General features: G+C 43.4%; 1 protein-coding gene across 3 annotated transcripts in view; it reads left to right on the forward strand.

Annotated features, from left to right (window-relative positions):
- Nucleotides 1-23,528, forward strand: part of LOC110345707 (uncharacterized) — a 410,594-nt gene that overhangs the window by 171,799 nt on the left and 215,267 nt on the right. The window lies entirely within an intron of this gene.

Here is a 23,528-nt window from a genome sequence, read left to right on the forward strand (position 1 = left end):
CTAATGGACATGATTGTTTATGCATTCTACCAGCTTTCTGCTGGGGTTCCAATTTTAAAATTAAAAAAAAAAAAAAGTACTGCAGTCTTTTCCCACAATTGAATAGCTCATTTCCCAGTGTGTTGCTAATCTGCAGTTTTGCCCCAAAGATATTATTTTTAAAACTTTCACACTGAGTTCCTTTGTGTATGAAAGACAAAGTTATTATCAAAATTATTACTCATGTTCTTTGTCATGCAAAAAAGCATAAGTAATGTTTTTAATAATGCAAGCCATTAAAAAGTGGATGGGCTGCATTCACTATGTCTGTTTCTAACTCACGTCGGGATGGAATTTTCAACTCCTTGGTACCTGAGTGTCTTTCCCCGGAGTTTTCTGTGTAGAGTTGAATGTGTATTTCATGTAGACTCAGAGCCAACTCAAGCCTTTCAAGCTCCCTCTCTGTAGAAGCGAAGGTTTTGACAGAGATGGGCTCGCTGCAAGAAATAATTTTCTTTGGCAAGAAATGCTTTGGAGAAAAATAAAATTCGTGGAACTTCATTAAAGGGTAACTGATGCTGTCTCACCAAGATTGTGAGGTAGGTTCATGGGGCAGGTGATATTTCAGGAGTTAAAATGTCCTTCAGGACTAAAGCCTTCTGCTTTTGGCAGGGTGGTACTGGGGACTGAACCCAGGGCCTTCACGCTGAGCTACCTCCCAATCCCTCCTCCCCTACGCTTTTTAAATTTTTCATTTTGAGACAGGGTCTCACTAAGTTGCTGTGCTCCCCAGGCTGGGTTTGAACTTGTGTAATCTTCCTGCCTTTAGCCTCCTGGAGGCCAGAGGTTACAGGCATATGCCACCATGCTGGGCAGGACTGAAGCCTTATTGTCACTGGCAAGCTAGGAAATGATCAGTTGGTATGTGGGTGACAGATGCCTCCTACTTGTGCCCCGGCTCCCCTTCCACCTGTCACTGCTGAGTGCTGGCTGGGCCATCGCTAAGGTCAGGGGACCCTTGCTCACTGTGTCTCTCAGTCTCTTACGAACACGAGGCTCCAGATAGCCCCCGCCAATCCACTGGAATCGGCATGTGAAATGATGCTGGTGTATAAAACAGGAGAAGTGGCCAGGCAGTATTTGGAAAGGATGAATGGTAATGTCTGCAAGACCAGCTCTCAGGAGGTCTTGAGTCAAGGTCAAATTTCGGGTGCATTTAGTTGCTACTGTGATCTCATAACCTTCTAAATTCCAAAACTCGAATTTCTATACCAATGCTCGCTTGCCATGACTAGGATGTCTCAAACCTCCTTAAAGGCCTTTGAAGCAAAAAATGCAGTCATAAGTGCTTCCTGCTGGCATATCGCCCCGTGGGCTTTGAGCAGTGTGGCTCACACGATGAGTATCTTCATGCCCAGCTCCTTCAATTTTTTGACATACAGCCGGAACCATTTTTTTTTTGGTGCCAGGAATCAAACTCAGGACCTTGCACTTGCCAGGCAGGCATGGTGCCACTGAGCTACATCCGTGGGCCCCAAATGTGACATATTCTGAGTTTCCTCCAGAAGAAGCTTGTGGCCTGAAAATTTAATTCTTTCTCCAAAAAACAATATTGGTTGTAGTAAAAAAGAAATCGGAACCTATAAAGTAGCTGTAGAATGGGGAACAAAAAGAAGACTCAGGAACAGAACAAAGTCCCAGGGAAAGGAGAACATGCTACTGGCTCAAACCCCAGATTTGTGTGTTACACTGCTGTTGGAAGAAACTGGTTTTGTTTTTGTCTTCTTTCTCTTTTTCACTTCTCAGCAAAGAGGTGTGAAAGATCAAAAGCACGGGTTTGCTTGTGTGTTAGGGTGGCCTGATTAGGTCAGAATTAGCCTTTTTCCTATTTACCAAGAGAAGCAGGCACCATCTGCAGAAATTATTTAAATTCGTGTGCCTTCCAGGGAAGCTGTTTTATTTGCCACTGCATTTATTGTAGCGCCAGGGAGCTTGACAGTCATTCCAAACTTTTCTGCAGTAGTACAAGTATTGCCTGTGGCCATTAGATTAACAAAAGGAAAAATTAACTTTCCTCCAGCTGAAAATTAACACTTTAGATTAATTAAAAAGCAAATGTAATCAAGGCCTCTGGATGTTTCTCTGAAGGTCCTTTCTGTGGGGGCCTCAGGACCACAGTGGCTCTTCATAGCTTCCAGGGAGGGAAGATGTGAATGTTTCATCAGGATTAATTTATAATGTAATTTGCCCCATGTGAATAGAATGGAAGCCAGTGGGAGCCTGCACTTGCTGTGGCTCCATGCAGAATGAATTGCCACTGCGGGTTTGCTTGGAAGAGGGCACTAGAGGGCAGAGGGAGGAGGTGTGACCTTGGGCGAGGACTGAGTCTCAGGACCTCTGGCTTTGTTTTGTTACTCTCAGTCTGGCACATTGTAAAGCACTTACCGCAGGTGGTGCTCAGTGCTGTGCTCCTCCTTGCTGGCACCCTGATGCCGTGAGTGTGTGCTGTGCTTAGGCACTTGGTGAGAATAGTTGATCTTAAAAACGAACACACAGATAATGTTGGCCGACTGTCCTTTGCAACATGGTCTTCTGGACCAATACCCATAATTCAAAGAATTTGATTTCATTGTGTTTTTGCTAAATGTAGTTTTGTTTGGAGGGACTGGATTTCAGAAAATGTTGTGGTTTGTTTAACTAGATGTCCCTCTAAAACATCACACACTCACAGGGTTAGGCTTTTGAAAGGTGACTGATTATTGGGAGTTCTGTAGCCAACTTGCTGTCAGGGGACACAGTCTGGTCAGAAGAGAAGGGTCCCGGAGCCGTGACCTGGAAGGGTTTATCTCCCTTGGCTCTGTGCTTCCTGTTGGCTATGAGTTGAGTAGCTTTCCTCCCCACCATGCTCCAGACCATGCAAGGACTGAAGCTTCTAAAATGTGAACCAAAGTAAATCTCTCCTCCTTTTACTTGTGGATGTTTTGTCCCAGTGATGAGAAAAGTGACTAAGACATAAAGGACATATCAAAATTTTATTATGTAATAGCAAATTATCTTTTAAATATTTTGCTTCTTTTCTTTAAAGACATCTCTATACCTTTTGTGTTTCTCCCTCTCTCTCACTCTCTCTCTCTCTCTCTCTCTCTCTCTCAAGTGAAGTCCTCCAGCTACTAATTTGTCTTTTTCAGGACTCGCTAACATTTTATTTAAACTTTTCACTGTCTTGTCTCAACCAGCTTTTCACTGTCTTGTCTCATGAACTATGAGATACTCTAGCTGCATTAAAATTCTTGCTGTCTTTCAAACCAGCCATGGATTTTCATACTGTCCACTTTGGCCCATCCTTGACAACTTTTGTCTCTTTGAGTCTGGAAAATTTTTTTTCTTTTTTCTTTTTTTGGTACCGGGAATCGAACTCAGGACCTTGCTCTTGCAAGGCAGGCGTGGTGCCACTGAACTAAATCCCAGGCCCTGGAAAATTTTTTTTCTATACAGGCCCGCCTTAAATCTCTATCTTTTCCTTTTTAAAGTTTTCTCCTAATTTTAATCTGAACTCTGTTCCTATCCTTCTTTGCAGAAACAACTCATTTCCTTTACACTCTACTCTCTTAATTTTGTTTGATACTAACATTATCACTAAGGTATTTATTAACTGATGGAACAAAATTACTTACAATTTCTAAAGCATTACAGTGTGCCAGGCATGGTGTGAAGAATCTATTTGCCTTATTCTGCGGAAGCTTTCCAACTTAATGAACTGAGAATCGTGATTTGCTCCATTTGGCAAATGAGAAAACTGAGTCACCAGTGAGAGGTAGTGTTACTGGGGTCCTCTAGGCAGAGGCTTGATTCTGGGAACCCTGACAGACTGCATTCAGTCACTTGCCTCATGGGGAGTGACAGAAAAATGGTTGTGGCACACACACACACACACACACACACACACGTTCCCAATTTGGCAAAAACTGGGCAGCCAGGTAGTCTGCCTTCACTTAAGACATAATAGCATCAAGGATTTACAAGATGAGATCAAAACCCGAGAAATATGCAGAGAGAGAGTGGCTGCAGTTCTGGTTTGTAAACCTAATTCCTGCTGTTCACTGGTACTGGGGGGCTGTGGCAGTTCACAGCATGAGATGTACCTGGTGAGAAAAAGCAAAAAAATCTTACAAAATACAAGTTTCCAAGCTGTCCTTAAAAATACAGGTTGAGGGCTTCTTGTAAACCTTTTAATTTTACAGGAGGCCTTGAGACAGTGGAGCTGGGGCTGGAAGGCAGGCCGATTTGTGCCTCAAGTCTGTGATCTAACACAGGGGTCATTCTTGCCAGGGTGGCCCGAGTTCCACTTTGGTGCAATGCGTGCTCCATGTCTGCCTCTTTTGTAAGCTGCCAGTCTTCTGAGGTCCAGAAGCACGGCTTGTCTGTCACTCCCCTTCCACACCTGGCACAGCACTTGCTGCCCGGTGAGTGTGCAGCTCCTGTCAGAAAGGTGGGATTCATGCCTGCATGAGCTAGAGAGAGCCGCGCAGGACAGTGGCCCCTGCGTTGTGAAATAGGATGCAGCCCCATAAACGACATCCGTTGTGTGCCTGCTCAGACAGTGACTAATGACGCATGCTCTCCTTGAGCACATTAAGACATGATTACATTCTGTTAGCTCAGCTCTCTTGCCTTCCAAGTGAGAGAGGTGAGCACAGTTTCTTTGCTCCAGTCACGTGTTACTGCAGCAGATCCCATTCGACCTCTTGACACCAATTTGTCTGCTAGTTTAGCATTTAGCATGAAGACAGGAAAATGGTATTTCCGCCTGTGTCCTCTAGGCAGACACAGACTAAACCTCTCGCTCAGGTTTAGTCATGATTTGTGCTTTTCTCAAATCTAGCCTAATCTATTGAAATTCCTCTCCTGAAATTCCCTCATTAAACTCTCCCAGGATCCATCACTTTGAAACTGATTATCACAGTGTTATCTTTTACCATTATTAATCTTTGGAGATTGATGTTCTCTGGTGCTTCTGACTGACTCCCATGATTTTGGCTATTAATCTTTATCTCAATCAAATTATTTACTGTTTCAACTTGGAAGGTCTTGCTGCTGCTGGGATTAAATCTTATCAGTGCTGATGGCTTCACAGTGAAAGCTATTTTTTTTTTTAAATCCCATACACTTTTTGCTTTGTAATGAATTCTATCTCCAAGAATCCCTGGATGTTGTTGCTACTTTCTTGAATCCCTTTCCAGGCACGGTATTCCCCCTTTTTGTTTTTTCTTATCCTTCATGGAGCCAGTTAAATGTATCTGAAGAGGGAGCTTTAGAAAACTCTCCAATCACATACCTAATTCACAGATTAACGTGCCCTTTGCGCCCCTCCTGCTGCAGGGAGCATGTAAGTAACTGAGGGTCTCAGCCACTGGTATGGTATCTGAAATCCACCATGTTTCTGCACCACGACCCACTTCCTACTGACTGTTCCTCACTGAGTGTGTCAGGGATACCAGCCCGACCTATTCCCGAAAGACAAAACACTAATTTGTACCGATTTTGTCTCTCCCCTTTAACTCTACTGGAAAAGGTACTTCCTCCCTGACTTACTTGGGTCAGACTGCATCATCTGGGAATGTCTCTCCCAGTGACTTACGCTGACCCAATAACTGTCCCACCTGTGACCAGACCAAGTCCTGGCTACATGTGGAGGATTTGGCCATAAGGGAGAATAATATTCAGTAATTGGGAGAAATAGACAAGTCAGAAACCAATATTCTCTGATGGAGAAAATTGAGCCAGTGAAATTTAATGGAATAAAATGGAAATAATTCCTAAGACTGGTTATGCAGCATTTGTTATTTCAGGGATTCGCTAGTTGGAGCACCACCAAATTAACCTAACTGAGATTCAGTGTATTCATTAGGGTGTATTCACACACTCCTCCAACAGTTCGGGGTCAAAGGTGGAGAAAAGACACCACAAATGTAACAACATAGGAAAGGTGCAATTATGTACTCAGAATTATCCTACAGATAATCATGTAGTTTTGTTTCTGTTTCTAGAGAATGACTGTTTTGGGTTTGTTTTTCTATGCTTGTACGATAATAAAAGAGATGTAAAGGAAGGAAATGAGACTTGTTAAAAACAACAATAACCAAGATTGAGTTGACAGAAACTAATCCCAATTCATGATAATTTTATAAATGAATTGCTGAAAGACCTGAAGTTTTCTCCTTCATACATTTTATTTTGGTACGGGCTGGGGGAAATGAAGGCTGAGAAATAATAGTTTCACTAAATCGAACAATATAGACGCATAAAAATGCATGTTGTCAAAATCTTGTTTGAGTTTGACAGTAAAAAATTGTTACTGGAAAAGATAAGTATTTCACTGCCAGTAGATGTGTAATTCTCAGTTTTTATTGTCACCTTACCCTGAGTAATTGTATTTGTCCCTGGAATGATTCAAATAGGAAGTGTAAGAGCAGCATCCCATTTTATAGATGAAGAAACTGAGGCTCAACGGAGTTACAATTCCCTCATGCGCACACAGCCTGCAGATGGTGCCTAACCTTGAATGGAACTCTGCCCCTGTGGCTATTACTCTATCCTCTGTTCTGGCTATGAACTCCTCAAGATGAAGCGTGGCGGCCATAGGCTGCAGATTCAGATGCACTGTGAGTCTATGATCTGGGAAACAGGACACGCGGAGCCTCTGCGCCCTTGTCTGTTCTTTCCTTAGCTGCAGCATGTGAGTGTGTGTAGGTGGAAGAATCCATTAAAATCCAATGGCAAGGGCTGGAGATTTAGCTCAGTGGTTTCGCCCCCTGCTGCGCAAGTGCAAGGACCCGAGTTCGATCCCCGGTACCAAAAAAAAAAAAAAAAAAAAAATCCAATGGCAAAAGGAGATGTTGTAGACCAATAAACAACACACCGACCGCAAATATTTACCCTAAATATCTTCCCAGCTACTAGATTGTGCCTTTTAGTGGGACACAAAACATTCCTGATAAACGCGAACCTAACACTTCTTCCTGATAGGCCTTGAGCTAAGAGCTGTAGATAAATAGCTAAGATGGTGGCAGCCTCCTGGGAGCTGCGGTCAAATGAAATCTGTCTACATCTGCCCTTTTCCGTTAGGTTATCTGGGGAACTAGTTAAACATAGTGAGCCTCAGGGTCCAGCCCCGGCTCAGCCAAAGGTGGATGGTAGACCCTTGCCTGGGAGAAGGGAAGGCTGGCCCCTAGCCCACGGCAGCTACTCCTTCCACCTGCCCTCTGCTCCTGTCTCTTCTCTCGCGCAGGGAGATAGCTGGGCTGAGAACGTAACCTGCCCTTCCAGGGAAAGAGCAGAGTCTGAGAGGGGGCTTGAACTCCTCGGAGGGCGAGGCTTGTGTTCAAGAGTAGAGTTGCATGTCTAGAGAGCCAAACCTCGCAGCACGATTCCAGAATGATCAAAATGTGTAAAGTTCGAGACAGCTCGAGAAAAGTTAAGAAAGAGCACAATCCCAGCTGTCTTCCAGAAGGTGTGGATTTCACGGACTTGATTATTTTATTCAAGCGTATTGCTGGGTGTCTGCTGTACGTCAGGCACTGTGCTAGGCACCAACACTGCTTGGGGCGGGACTGCATTGCTAGCGTTCTCCCCATGAGCCCGAATCCATTGTGAGCTCACAGCCCGGGGCCCTCCCTCCCTCCTACAAAAGCAGAAAGGGATGGCTGGACTGAGACAGTGGAGGCCAAGTAGCAACTGAGCCCCTCTCAGCATGAAGCCCACACTTCCAAAGATGGAACTCTGCCCATCAGAGGAATGAAGCGTGTTTGGATCCAGACTAAAAGCTTTCTATCATGTTGCCTTGTAACATTGCTTGCTGCTTTTAGAAAGGGGAGAGAGAATGAAATTGGGTGACAACACTTCTAACGGAGCCTTTACCTTTGATGGCCTCTGAAGGACCATGGGGCGTGCTTGCTATGAAAGGCTTGCCATCTCCCGGTATCAGTTTGCTTTCTTCTAGTCACAGACTGGGATTCATTTAGGGCACTGTGATGCTGGGGTCTGGAGAGGGTCGAATGGTGGCTCCGAGGTCACTGGGCACAGCCTCTGGCCCTGCACTGACAGTGTCCACAGCGAGCCCCCTCTGTGGTGGTCCACATCTGTCTCGGGGTCCTCTGAATCGATTTTCAGTCAGGCTGGCATCTGGCTGACCCTCCTTCCTCCTCTGGATGACAGTGCCTCAGGAAGACCCCAAAGTCATGCAAGGCTAAGTGGGCAAACGTGGCCCGAGGGACGGACTGCTCAGTGTCGCTGGGTTGGCTCCAGTGCCCCAGAGCCCTCCCTTGACCTCCACCCCATGAGGGCCTGGGGTGTGGATGGGCTTGGCCTTGTGTCCGCACTGCCTTCTCCTTCAGAGTGCATGTTGAGCATCGCAGCAGTCCTGAAGGCAAACTTATTTCCGGCTCCCGGAGAAAAGCGTATACACCAAAGCACAGAGAATAAACGTGTTCTCTCTCATCTCTCCACAAGCAAATATTTTACATCTGATATTTGCTCTTCTCTCTGAGCCAGGAAACTTTCTGCACACACTGTGCCATCATTGCCTTCCCCTCAAGGCTGTGTGTAGAATACTCGCCTGCCTTTCGGTTGTAGATAGCTACTTGTTATTAACACTCTCATTGTGATAGCTAGAAATTTTCAAGCGTTTTCTTCTGAGGGTCACTGGATTTTTGAGTTTCCTTTTATTATTTCTGTTTCAACTATAAAATTAAATATAAATAGAAAATTTAATTATATTATTACTACTGTTTTGTGTATTGTCCATTGTAGTCTTATATCTTACAGTCTTAACGTCATAAATAGTTCACAATCATTTGTCTGACTTGTAGTTTAACACTAAATGTTTTATTTTATTTTCATGCCACCAAATATTTCTATAATCTTTTTCAATTTTTTTTGGCTATCTCCCTCAGGGAGTATAAATGTTTTCATGCTCTCCTTTAGCTCTTGTGTGGGCCAACCCTCTTTTTATTTCGTTAATTCATTTAGAACTTATTCTGATTTACAAGGGGAATAGGTATTTAACATTTTGGGGAGATTTGAGTACCATTTTTGAAAATACCTCACTCAATTAAATGCCCCCTTTGTATAGGTTGATTTTATACATATTTTAAGATTTAATTCCTTTCTGTTTTTTCTGCCCACCTGCTTTTAGGTCAATGCAATCATTTTAGTTGTTATAGAGACCATAATGCTAAGTGAAATAAATCAGGCGCACAAGCTTAAATGTCACATGGTTTCTCTTATGTGAGAAACTCAAAGTCTAAATAAAGAGCAAAAGAAAAGACAGTTAATGGGAAGTTCAAACGGGAAGGGATCAAGGAATGGGGGGAGGAGTAGGGAAGGAAGGGAAATAGGATTTAAAAAGAGAGAGAAGTAAGAAAATGGAAATAGAGCTTTTCAAATGGGAAGGAGACTAAGACTCGGAGCAGACAGGGAGGGATTAAAGGGAAGGGGACCCAAACACATGAGATGTGTTAGTTGGTGCACAAACTCCCCACAGGAGCGCAATCAGGGTGCACTGCAAATGTGTACTCATCAAAAAAATTTGACCAAAAAAAAAATTTAAATAGATATTAATACCTAGTACTTCACAATCCCTTGGCTTTTCTTTTTAATTTTCAAACTGTCTTAATTTCTACTTTTATTTCTTTTTTAAATGTTTGACTCTTCCCCACTGACAAAACGAATCATTGTTGTAAATGCTTTTTAAGCACTGGATCTTACCTTCCAGTGAATTTGCTCTCAGATTTCAAGTCCTCCCTGGATTACACCATCCAAGGCTTCCATTTCAGGCCACAAATCTTCATAGAGGGCCAGTTAATCCGTGTCAACCCAAAACACCGGTCATTATTCATAACTGTTTCACTTTACCCTTCTCTCCTGCTGTCTTCCCATCCTTTTATCTCTGCCTAATTGTATGTTTTTGTCTCTCAAACTATATAGTTAAATAGCTTGGACTCTGGAAAGCTATACTTGAAATTGCCCGGTTGAAATTGCCTATATCTCTTTTTTTCATCCTATGGGTTTTGAGAAATACCTACGAGCTATCAAACTTCCTTTAAGGAACCGAAAGGTCTGAGTGTGAGCAGTATCCTCAAACTGCAGTTTTCCAGGCGGTTCCATCTGATGTCTGTGGAGGAAAAAAAACTCTGTCTCCCAAGGCCCACTTACCTTACAAGCAGCTCAGGGAGCAGTGCCAGAAACTGTCACCTCTCTGGCTGTACATCCAGGCACCATGAAACTCTATTTCTCTTCTGCTTTCTTCCACAGCTTGACAGGTAGGTCTTGCATCAGAATCTAATACAATACTGTATATTATTATGGGAAGGAACTTTAATAAATGAAGAAATTAGCATATATCTTATGCGTAAGTTTTGATCCCATTGATTTCATGTTTCCCTTGTCATCTAACCAAAGTGCCTGTCATGGTTCAGTCTCTACTACATGGTGGGAGTACATAGAAGTCTCCTAAGAGTTACTAGCCAGCAGCATGGCTAACAGCAGGGGCAGTAAGCTTGCTGTACACACGGCAGACTGAAAACACTTGTGAGCCGTAAATCTCTGTTGCAACTCCCAGCTCTGACACTGTGGTGAGAAATAGTTATAGACCATATGGAAACGAAGGGAAGGATCACAGTGTGCTTCAAGAGAACTTTTTATCAAAATGGGTGGTAAGCTGCCCTGGGGCCAAGGGACACAGTTTGCTGACTCCTGATTTAGGAGGCAGGTACTTGAGCCAGGTTACCTGAGTATAAATCTCTGTTCCTCACTTCATGGACGTAAGCTCTCAGGTAAGTTTCTTAACCTGTCTATGCCATAACAATGGGACATCCATCCTAAAATAAGGACAGTTGTAGAATCTGCTATTCAAAGGTCATTATGAGGATTAAATAAATTAATACAGACAAAGCCCTGGACACAATGAGCCCTGAATTAAATGTCAAGTGTTAGTTCGAGGCTGGTCCACTACCTAAATCATTGATAACTTTATCATCGGGAGAATATTTTCAGCTAGTTTAAAATATGTTATTAATATAACTCTTTGTTCCTCTTAATTTCTATTGTTCAGGCCTTGGGTCCTCCTTCATCCCTTCCCAGCACAGGGCCTGTAAAGAAATGGAATGAGGAAGTCTCCCTGCTGCCTGCTATGTTGTTTTATTTCCCAAAGGGGAACTTGCAGTTGGAACAGCAAGTCTTCCAGGGCTGCTTTGTAACACAGGAAACAAGGCTGCTTTCTTACAGCCACAGAGATCCTCCTTGCATGCGTTTCTTTTCCCAAGGTTTGCCAGTCAAGATCTATTTACTCCATGGCTTCCCAGATAATTATTTCCAGCATGGCACTGATTGAGCTGTTAATAAAGTGTGAAGGTGCCTCAAAGATACATTCTGAGTCGAAGAAGCGGATCTACATCTCAAACTGCAAACTGCTGTGTCCTCCGATCCCCCAATATTCTGGTGATTGCATCTCCTATTGTAAAATTAATCAAAGTTCTCTCAGTGACAGAAATGTTAATTTAAAATTTTTGTCACAATTACCGGGAGTGTTATTGCAGCTTCTGACTTGTAATTAATTTCTCCTTCCCTTCCTCCATCACTGGGTTAGGCTCCTTTGTAATAGTGATAAATGAAATAGCTGCCTGACCTTTTTCATTTCAAATAAATTACTTTACAAGAAAAAAAAATTACCTTTAGGTAATCAACACCTTTAGATAAACAAGGGAACATGGGACATTAGTTAGTTTATTGTTTCTCTCTCTTTTTCTCTGTAATTTGTGTGTCTTTGGTGATTGAAATGACAAATGAGGAAAGAGCCGAGTGAGTCTACTTTTTATGGCCGTGTTCCCATGTGGAACTAATTTAGGTTGTGGTGTTGGTTTTTATGGCTACTGGGGAACACCAGCGAAATCAGAGTGTGATACTAGGGAGAAATTGTAAATTAAAATTAAAGAATCCCACAGGGCGAAGAAGAGAAGGAAGCAAGACATATTTACCTGAATGATCACTAGAAAGTTTACTGCCCCCTGAACCAGCTCCTGGCTACTCCAAGTGTGGGCTACAGACCAGCCACGCTGACAGTACCTGAGGGCTTGCTGCAAGTGTGGAATCTTAGACCCTGCACCAGTTGCTCTGAATCAAATAAGATCCTCATGCAATTTGTGTATGCTCCGGAGTCTGGACAGCCCTGGAGCTCAGGTGTCATGGAGACAGTTCCAAGTGAGGCTTATGAACACATAACAAAACTGGTGCTACACCAGCACCGCTGTTCAAAGAATAAGAGAATGTGCATATTTGAATTTTAGAACATGAACAATTCAAAGTCTAAGGATAAAAACAGATACAAACAGGAATTGCGTTTTGTAATGGCCCTCCCAGAGGCCCAGCTTTGGTAGGACTGTCAGAATTGTCAGCTCCTGGATGGCAGGATTGTGCAGCTGTGTTGCATACGTCCAACTGAGTGAGTGGAAAGGGTAATGGAATCTCCTAGACCTCATGGAATCAACTCCAAGGCACTGATAGAAGTGCTTTCGTAGAGCAAGTGGGCTTATTTGTTGGTGTAGTTGGAGCTGTTGTTAGGGGGTGAACAGGGATTTCTCACTCTTCAGAGTGAGTAACGGGGATGCAAGAAAGTTACTTGACTGAAATGCTAGAGAGTGAGAACAGGCTGGCCCTGTCTGGCGCTGGAGGAAGAGCCACAAAGACAGCAGCAACGTGGCCCAGAACAACTCCCGCCTGAGAGGCCAGTGTCACTTACTTCATTTCGCTGGAACTGGGTTACTGGCTTTGGAATTTGTTACTTTTCTTGTTAATCCAGTTAGTGGCTCTGCATGTAGCGTCTGCTAAATGTACCTCCAGACCTGATCCCAGGCGAAGCTTATGAGCAGTAGTGAAATCTCAGGCCACATTCACACAACTCTGCAGAGATGGAGTACGACTTCATAATGTAGCTGGGAATGTGCCTATTTGTCTTGTCATTTTTCATAAGGTGGTTAAAGAGGCGAGCTTTTAAAACCCCCTCTTCAGTGGGTTTTGCGAATGAGGATTACACACACAGTGCTTTTCCAGGGAAAACAAGATTGGCTTGGGATCTTTGTTGTGAAACCCTCGTCAAAATTAATTAAGGGAATCATGCAATTATAATTTATGCATCTAGATGGCCCCCAGTGATTTGTTTCTTAATATGGGATTAGTTTCAAAACATATGCAGTATCGATGAAAAGACTAAATGACCATTTTTGGATACAACTTAAATAAAGGAACTTAAAATCTTTGCTTTAATTATATCTATGGCTAGTGTAGAATCCTTCTCCCCTTTACACTTTGTCATGTGAGGTGTAAGGCTTTGGACTGGGGTCCCGGGGACAAGCTGGTATGTTTGTTAAGACTGGGCCACATCATTACCTTATTAGAGGTGGCAAGGTTGCCGGAGGTAATCTCCTGCCCCGGGTTCCCAGGCAGGCCCTCGCCTGCTGTGGAGACCCTCTGGGCCTGGATACTCTGAGTTATCACTAGCACACACATGCTGGGGGACCCCTTACTTCATTTACCAAATGGAGCTTTCAGGTGACGTTGTAACATGCCAGGCTAGCTGATCATCTTTTGAGAGTGTTGTGGAGAAATCTAAATGTACTGTGCTGAGCTGTCCAGAACCTGGTCGGTGCTGGCCTTATTACTTTGAAAAATCACTTTTTTGCCCCCTGTTTTCATTACTGTTGCCTGCCTTGAAGATCACTTAGCACATGGCCCTTTGGCAAGTTTCTCCTCTTCCAGTCTGGTGTTGCTTTCATGAAGACCAAGGTCCTGTCGGGTTTCTCTCTCCCGTCACCTCCACTATAACCCAGCCAGTGCCCTGGGAGATCCGCGTCATCGCTGCTCTCAGTGCTGGTTCTTAGAGGTTCCCACACATTTTTGTCACCTTGCTATTTCAACAAGGACCCCTGTCTTCAGCGGGGAGCCTCTGAGGGCACAAGCAGGGAACCCTAGCAGAGGCGCATCTGGCCAAGCAGGCCTCCACACGTGTGCTCAGTGAGGGCGTGCAAATCGGTGAAGTCCACCCTGTCACCACAGTGGGTTGGTGCCCAGTCAGTGGCGTGTGTTGACTGTGTGACTTACACGAAATCCCTGACTCTCCTCTGTCTGTGGGTGACAGCACCTGCAAGGGCCCCTCTGCCAGGTTCCTTACCTGCCACTTCCTATCTCTTACCCTGGGGTTCAACTGCAGAGATTTTCAGGACCTTGAAAGCCTCCAGCCTCTCCTGCCTACGTCCTTAACCTTGGTTCTTTCCTGTGCCTCCTAGTCTCTGCTTCCTATTGCTTGTCTGGAAAGCCTCTCTGAGCTCCCCAGACTGGTTTATGTCCATGTTTGTTTCCATAGTATCTTATACCACCTCTATACTCCCAGACTAGTCTGTAGTCTCACCTTTCCAGGCTGAGAAATCACTGGGAACAGACATAGTGCCTGCCTTATTTACCGTTTGATCCCTACCCCTAGCACAATGGGTGCCTACAGCATGCACTTGTTACACTGCATGGAAATAACAAGTTGCCGCTGCTGTTGGTAGATAAACAGATAGTTCTCAGTGCAAATAACAAAGTTCCACATTTGGTGGAACTTTAAGAAGAATGGAAGATCGATCCTGGAAGAACCTCCAAGAAAAAGACTTGAGATGTGTATGAACGGTGGTCTTCCATTCTACTAATGGAGACGTGGCTTTGTCCTATAGGAGCAGCAACGTCTGAGAATGGCTCCTGGAGGAGGTGATATTGGGTACATCACAGCCCTAGGTTTGTAGGACTGAACAGAATTCTGATGCCTGGAAGCTTTGGAATCTGTGAACTCAAGGGATTCATGAATATTCATGAAAAATTCATGTGTGTGACTGATGGAGGTGGACTATCCATCTCTGAGAGTCTACCCACTTTTTCTTCTTCCTCCCTCCATTAACTAGGGTTTCAATTTTGCCCATTCACCTCTTCTCACCTTTTATATGGCAAGAGGTGCAAGGAGTTGCTTAAATAGATTGATTGGTGAGAGATTGTAAAGGCTTAAATCTCTGAGATCTTCGAGTGTATACAGTATTTCATTATATTTCACCCTTTGGCTGTGCTCTCAGAAAATCCCTTGGTAGTGATGTGTAGCTCTTGTTTCATCAGAGTCACAAGGAACACATCTGAGTTTGTAAAATGCCCTGGAAAATAAGAACCGTGGCAATTGTTGGCATTTTTGAATAGTTCTTTTGTTGTAGGTACTAAATTACATGCTTTTAGGGACTGTATCTTACTTAAATACTCATGGCAGGTTATCTTTTTTCCAAGTTTACCAGAGACGGAATCAAGAACCAGAAAGACTCACCCAGCTCACCCAACAGCACGGCTGGTTGGAGGTGGAGTCAAGACTTGAACTCAAATTGTTTATTCCTAGAGGCCACATTCTTAATCATTCTTTTTTTTTTTCTCTCTCTCTCTTTTTTTTTTTTCTGTCTTAATCATTCTTAATCTGTATGGCTGGGTTTCTTGCAGGCCCCATTTCATGGATGACAAAGGGTCATAGATGCTACGTAACTTACGGAAGGTCACGCAGTCCCCATGGTTAGCAGAGCCAGGCTTGAAACCAACTGATTCCCAAATCAGTGCAGCTACTGCCCTGCTTTTCTGGCTGTCTGTGGTACTCTTTCTGGTATCTTTGGGCTTAAAACCAGTTCTGCTGAAAACCTTCCAGGGAATGGGCTAAGTCTTGCTTTGTCTGTGCCAATGCTTCAACATGTGACTACACCTTGGTGGGAGCTGCTTTGGCCTCCATTCTCCATGAAGCAGCCACGCTGTGTCCTCACTTCCCAGCCCACTGCAGGAAGGTTACCTCAGTGCATATACTGATGGCAGTAGCTTCGGCAAGGTGTCCGGAGAGAAGTGACCGGTGTGAACCATGACTAGTCTGAATGTGGGTAGAGGAATTTGCAGGGCCTCCATAGGGTTTTTGCTGTGAACTGTCTGAATATGGAATAACTTTTTTCTCCTTTTTTATTAAAAAGTACAATGTCTTAAAGCTGTAGAGCAAGCTATGACACCTGACTAAGGGTACTGATAACAAGTGTATTCAATGATGCACAATCCAAATCATTCCCCCTTCTGATCTTCTCTCTAAATCTCTGAATTTGTAGGCCAAAAATGGTTGTGGCTCAAATGGGTTTGGGTGTCCCAGCCCATCAGCTCCCCACTGTGGAGTTTTCTGTTGCTCGCTGACCTTCTTGACGAGGCTTTTATGCCTCTGTGCTACAGATGGCATGGCTAGTTGTCACTTGATAACAACTGCAGGTTCACCGTGTGCTGGGCCCTGAGGACGTAGTGTGAACGAGACAGCGATGACTCTTCCCTGGGGAGTGGGCCAGGTCACAGAGAGAAGAGCAACCAAGTACTTAACTGTGCGTTGAGCTAGGCACTGCGGAGGACAGACACAAGGAGTGAGCATGCAACAGGAGGACCTAGTTCCCAGGGATCACTGGGGCGCCTCTCTGAAAAATGTATGTTGATGCAAAACACGGGAGATGAAAGAGGGAAAAAATAAAAAAAGCAAGAAAAGGGAGGGAAAAGATGAGGGAGCATTCCAGGCAGAGGAACAAGCGTGCACAGAAACCATGAGCTGGGAAGTTTGCACGTTCAAGAAACTGAACACAAAGCACCGCACTTCGAGAGTGGAGCCCAGTGTGATGGCCATGTGAGGTGCCAATGGTCACACAGGAGGTGGTGTCTGTGAGCTGTGCAGGTCACGGGGCGTTGTATATTTGCAAGGGTGGAGGTGAGCTACTGCAGTGTTCTACGGAGAGAAGCCATCTGATTTTACTATTTTAAAAGCTTCTTCTAGCTGTTGTGTCAAGATTGGAGTGGACTGAAAACTATAAACCATTATTTTTAAAAAGAGAAATAAATGGAAATACGACTCGCATTCATAGATTGGGAGTCTAAACAGTGTTATGATGACAGTATTGCCCAAAGTGATCTAGAGATTGAATACGAGTGCTACCGAAACCCCAACAACATGTTTTTGCAGTAGAAAAACTTATCCTAAATTTCATACACAACTTCAAGAGATCCAGAATTTCCAAAACTTTGAAAAAGAACAAAGTGGATGACTCTTACATTTGATTTCAAAAATTGGTACAAAGCTACAGTAATTGAAAGTGAGTAATGGCATAGGAGCAAGCACATATGTAAATATAAATGTAAAAATACATAAATGTGTGAGTTATGTGTATATGTGTGTATATCTCCAATGGGATAGAGCACAGAGCCCAGGAGAAAGCACTAGTGTTTATGATCCATACAGAAAACAAAGAAATTGAACTCTTGCCTTGTGCTATATTCAAACATTAACTCGGATGGATTAAAGACCTAAAAGTATCATCTAAATCTATGAACCTCTCAGGAGGAGACCTGGGGGAAAGTGTCATGTGACTGGATTTTCAGTTTCTTGAATATATTCCTCCAACTACCGGCAACAAAAGACAAATAAATTGTACTTTATCAAAATTAGAAACTTTTATATATCAAAGGACACTATTAATACAATGAAAAGACACTTATAGAATGGGAGAAGATATATTTAAATAATATATCTCATAAAAGATTAATATCTAGAACATAAATATTTCTGCACCTCAATAACAGCAACAAGACAAATGCAATTCAAAAATAAGAACTTGAATAAATATTTTTCCAAAGAAGACAAAGAAATGGCCCAGAAACACATGAAAAGATGCTCAACATAACTATTCATTAGGGAAATGGAAATCAAAACCACCACGTGATACCACTTCACACACATCAGTATGGCTATTATGAAACAAAACAACAGCAAAGCCCAGAAAACAATAGGTGGTGGTATAGAAGTGGAGTAGGGTCCATGTGTAAGGCTTGAAGAGACTGTAAATTGGTACAGTTGCTAGGAAAAAGTATGGTGTTTCCTCATAAAATTAAACATGGAATTTCCATATGATCCAGCAATTTCACATCTAGGTATGCATCCAGAAGAATAGGAAACAAGCTACTGAACAGATTTTGACATACAGACATTCATAGTGGCATTGTTTACTGTAGCTAAAAGGTGTAAACAGCCCAAATATCCACCAAGAGATGAGGAGGCAAGCAAAATGTGGTATATCCATGCAATGGAATATTACTCAGTCTTAAAAAGAGAATAAATTTAGGTACATGCTACAATATGAGTGAATCTTGAAAACAAGCTAAGTCAAGTAAACCATGCCCAAAAAGACAAAAATTGTATGATGCCATTTATATGAGGCATCTAGGCAAATTTAAAGAGATAGAAAGTAGAAGCTGGGGACAGGTAGTTTGATGGATATGGAGTTTCAGTGTAGACTCATGAAATGGTGAGTAGTTAGTTGTGAATACATGTTGAGTATATTTATTGACTTGTGTGTATAAGATGGTTGAAATAGTATATTTTAACTGGATGTGGTGGCACATACCTGTCATCCAGCAGCACTCTGTAAGCTGAGGCAGGAGAATTGTGAGCTCTAGGTCAGTCTGATCTACACAGACCCTGTGTTGGAAAAAAAAAAAAAAGTAAAATTCACATTTATTTTACCATGGTGAAAAAAATTGTCAGACAGAGAATACTGAATTGGAAAATTTTCTAACAGAAAGTATTGAAAAAAATCTTCAAACAGAAAATATCATCTGTTACTGGATTGGAAAGAGGCAGTGAGCATAGATGGGCTGCCCGTAAGAAAAAGGTTTTATGCGAGACAATAGTGTGTGGGATTAAGTAGAAATATCTGAAATGAGAAAATGACTCTGAGTGTGTGTGTGTGTGTGTGTGGGTGGGTGTGGTTGTAGGGCGGAGGATTCCTCATATAGGTGTCTGCACACCTTGATCTAAAGTAAAAGGCCTCTACTGAAACACATGGCTTTGGAAAGATCCCGTTCCCTTTGGTCCGGGCGATTCTCAGGACTCTGCAACTTCCTTTCAGAGGCTGACCATCACCTTGGGCTCAGCACACCCTCTGGCACGCTTCCTATGCAGCTTTCTGTGAATCCGTCCCGGTGCTTTCTCTTACAGAACGAACTTCCTGATTTTCAAGGTCAGAAGGAAGTCAGTCGCCACGTGACTGTGTGGATGACAATGGCTCCAGCCCCTGCAGACACTTGCCCCTCCCACGGTGTGCGTGGGTCCCCAGTCCCCACAAAAGTGTGTGTTGGAAACATACCTGGCACTGTCATGGGATAAAGAGGAAGAGTATGTCAAAGGCCAGTGGGCCCCGAGGGATTGGAGCTCTTCGAGTGGGAGTGAGTCTCAGCAGAGGTGCGTTTCTGAGGAAAGGATCCCTTTTGTCCTCTTGCCCTGCTGCCTTCTCTTCCCTTCCACCTCTCACTGAGGGGTGACAGATCAAGAAGTCCCTTGCCAGATGCCAGTCCTGTCTTGGCCTTCCACCCTCCAGGACTGAGAGAAAATAAAATTTCTATAGTTCATGAGTAACTTAATCTCAGATATTCTCTTACAGCAGCACAAAATAGGCTAAAACACTTAATTTGTGTAAAGAATTCATTTGTCGTACTCTAATTTATTTTTGACGATTCATTCAGTTATGATTATGTTCAGCCTTTGGATAACTTTATGCCCTTTTCTCCACCTAGAGTCTGGGGAAAAGAGTATCTAGAATTGCTATTTGGGTCTCTCCCTCTGTGGCCTTACCTCAAATAAACCCATCCACATTCTCGGCAGACATTTATTTGTGGGAAGGCAAATTAACATGTAAGATTTTTATGTAGTTTTTTTTTTTTTTTTTTGCACATTAGCTCTTTGGAACAGGTAGAATTTTTTTACATCATCACGGAAGGAAGAAACAGCTTCCACTCCTTACAAGCTTATCTGTCTAATTTTCGCATGAAGAAAATTACTTTTGGAGGCCCACAGACAAAGGTTCCACCAAATGATCACAATGTCCGAGAGTGACAGCTTTTCTCCCTGTGCCAGAAGAGTCACGGTGGGTACTGTGGAGCTTCCTTTTGGAGAGCAAGCATCTTTCCAGGCTCATTCATTAGAGCACAGAGCGATGCTCTATGGGCTCCTGTGTGTGGATCGGACTCTGCTTTGTGGAGCAGAACAGCTGGGCTGCTATTATAGGGGCCTCAGCAGTGCAGTGCTTAGGGGTGTGATTCACTGAGCTGAGGACACACCCGCTCCAGTCCCGAGAGACTGAGCTTCAGCGTAAGGTGATCAATATCTTTGAGCATATGGTTAGCAGTAGGGTTGGAAGTGGCAGGGTCTTCCAAAAAAGACTTCATAGTCATCTGATTTATTTGTTTTATCAAAGTGATCTTGCTCGCCTGCCTTGTATTCATGGAGGAGAACATTCCTAACTCCTCCTACTGTCAAAATAACAGTGAGGGCTCAGGAGATGTAACTAATGTGCCACAAATAATATGGAGGCCCTGGTACGATCTGAATTGTTCCCCTCAAGGGGTATGTTGAAACTCTACCCCTCAGTGCCACTGTGTTTGGAGACAGAGCCTTTGAAGAGGTAACTAAGGTCAAATGAGGTCCTAAGGCTGGGGCTCCAGTCCAGTAGGACTATTGTTCTCATAGGAACAGGAAGGGGCTCCGAGATGGGTCCCTGTCTGTCCATGCATATTCACGGAAAAAGGGCCATGGAAGGTTGCAGCAAGAAGCTGGTCAGGCACGAGCCAGGAAGAGGCCTTATGGACACTGACCCTCCGGCACCTTGTGTCTGTTGTCTGAGCCACTGAGTCAGTGGTGTTTTGTTACGGCAGCCCAAGAAGATTGACAAAGGGTCCTACATGGCTTGTGAAGCCTCACAGCAGGTTGGGAGCCGTGTACTGTTATCCTCACACCACAGATGAGGACAGTGACGCTCAGGGGGGCCAGGTCAATGGCAGTGAAGCTGTGCACAGTGCCTCGGTGGGCAGGCAGTGACTTCTCTGTCAGCATGCTCACCCTGGCATCAGCCCAGCGGCCGAGCTTGGGGTAACAGTGCTCGCTGGGGCAGCATTGGCTCTGTGCCGTAATCAGGGGGTTTGGGGTTGTAGTTTGGGTGCTTGGGCTCTGAACAGTCCACCATCATGGGGCTAGGTTAGTTAGCACGGATCAAAAGGAGGAATCAAACCCGCCAGCTTCTGTTCTTGAACATGGTGATTCAAAATTTCGCCAAGAAAATCAGCAGACTATTGTTTTGTTTTTGACTGAAATGGGCTGCTTTCTGTCATGATGTGGTATGAGATATTTTATTTTCCATGTCCCCATCCCCCAGGAAGGCAGCAGATAATTTGAATTACCATCCATTTACATTTACTGAGTAATTTGAGTTATCATCCATTTACATTTACTCAATTTGTGTATAATTTTTCTCTCCACTTAAAGAAGATATTTGTGGCTCAGATAGAGACTTTGGCCACATATCCTGGGTTAATTGACTTGATCTATTCTGATGGAAAACTATGATTCTCAGGCAGTTCATGATGACAGAAAATTACAGATAACCCGGTGCTCCTCAGGCTGCGAGGTGGCTGTTGCTGTATTTATGAACTAAGTGCAGGAAGCTGAGCTATGTGAACAACATATCCCAGAGAGTACTGGACAGGGTTGAGTTGTGGATGACAGAAAATCCTTGGCCCCGGTTTTTAGTTATTCTTCCATCCCGGAGAATGATGGTAGTGAACCCTGAAACCCTGGCAGAAACAAATCCCCAGGAGATTCTCTTCCAGTTATTCCATCTTAAGAAGACCTGGACGTTCCCTGAGGGGCCAGACAGGACCTCTTCTATGCCTCTCTGCTCAGCTCTGAAAGAAATTTTTCTCAAGTCAGAAGGATATGTTTATTCCTTTTCTTTTTCTTTGAAATACTGTCACTAGAGAAGATAAATTATTTTTACCGTATCTCCTTAGACAGTGGTAAAAGATGAGCGAGCTACACATATTAAAAAGAATTATCAGTCTCTAAGATCAAATTCACTGGAATCCCTGTGTTTCACAGTGCACGACTCTACATTGACCAACAGGAGTTCCCAAATGGAAAGAGGAACTCTGACATAGACTTCTGGTCCTGGGTAAACTGAACTTCAGAAAACTTGATATATGACCCTAAAGAATGAGCAAACACAGATGTCATTTAGATGTTGACTCCATCTTACTTAGGTGTTTGTGTAAGTAGCGCTACCAGCCAGAGTCTGTGACCAGGAACTACAGCTTGAATGTTAGCTGGACATGACCTAAGATAGCATATCTCTATATCTTTAATAAAACAATTACAGAACCAAATTCCCACAGGAGATTTTAGGGACTCATTTCTTAACCTGTCTTATTTTTTTCTAACAATCAAATATCTCCTAATCCTTCCAATGTTATGAAACTGATGCTCCAGTATTTGAATGCTAGATCTGGAAGGAAATGGAGCAGAAATGTAAGCCAACCCACTAATTTTACATACAAGGAACTGATTTGTCCAAGGTTGCATACCTGCTAGGCTGAAGACCAAATCCCAGATGTTGTGACTCCTGGAAACTCCTAACTTTGCTTCTGGGCTTGCAAAGGTATAAATGCCTACCTCATTTGAAATCAAGATATATCTAAATACTGCAGGAGCTCAGTCTCATCCCAAGATGGCTGTGTAATTGTCTAAAGCATAGTCTCTTATTCTGCCAAAGGTTTGCCCCGTACTTAGCAGGAAACCAGTTCTAATTTAAGCCTGAACAAATTATGCACTTTTTTCCTATTGAAAGACATGATGAGTTTCAGAAATAATGAGCTCTACTCACTGGACTTCTTTTTGGCTCTAGAATCATTCTTACTAATATCCTCTAAGAAGCTGCAATGTTACACGTAGGCTTTCAGAGCCATGTTTTATTATAAGGATCATTCATATCAGTTATGTGTAAGCACATAGCAGTAGAAAGAGGACTTTGCAGTTGTGTGTGTGTGTTCCACTGAAAGCGAGACAGTGCACTGAGGTTTGAGATCATATGAAAGTGCCTCATTTTTATGGAAACCCTCTCTGGCCTGAGGCACTTTTCTTATTATAACCCTTTCTGCTGCAACTCCTTCCATAAAGGGAGATTATGCTCATTGAAAAAATCAAAAGGTAGATCATTTGTCAATATGAAGCATTTGAACAGCTGGTTGAAATGGAGGTGTGAAACAAATGCTCCTATAAATTCTTCCATCTATGGGAAGAGGCAAAGCCCTTTGTGTGGTCCAAACCCCACATTGCCACACAAAGGCCATTATCCTTTTTGAGTACTTTCCTTTGTATGTCTGTTGAGGCATCCACATAATGGTTCTTGATCCTTCCCAGGCACAGGCTCTGGACATCATCTGGTGGGAGCCATGGACCTGTTCCTCCACTGCCCCATGCGGGTGTAGACACTTAATTTTGCTCTTATTTCAGGAAGTTTAATGAGCCTTTGGAGTTGACTGAGTGTCTCAAAGTTAAGAAACCCTGGTTAACAAGTTAACTTTCTCTTCCCTAGACTTGAGAGCTT

This window comes from Heterocephalus glaber, unplaced genomic scaffold (genome assembly GCF_053883595.1).
Source record: "Heterocephalus glaber isolate CG9 unplaced genomic scaffold, H.glaber_assembly_v1.0 deba00001472, whole genome shotgun sequence".
Lineage (NCBI taxonomy): Eukaryota > Metazoa > Chordata > Mammalia > Rodentia > Bathyergidae > Heterocephalus > Heterocephalus glaber.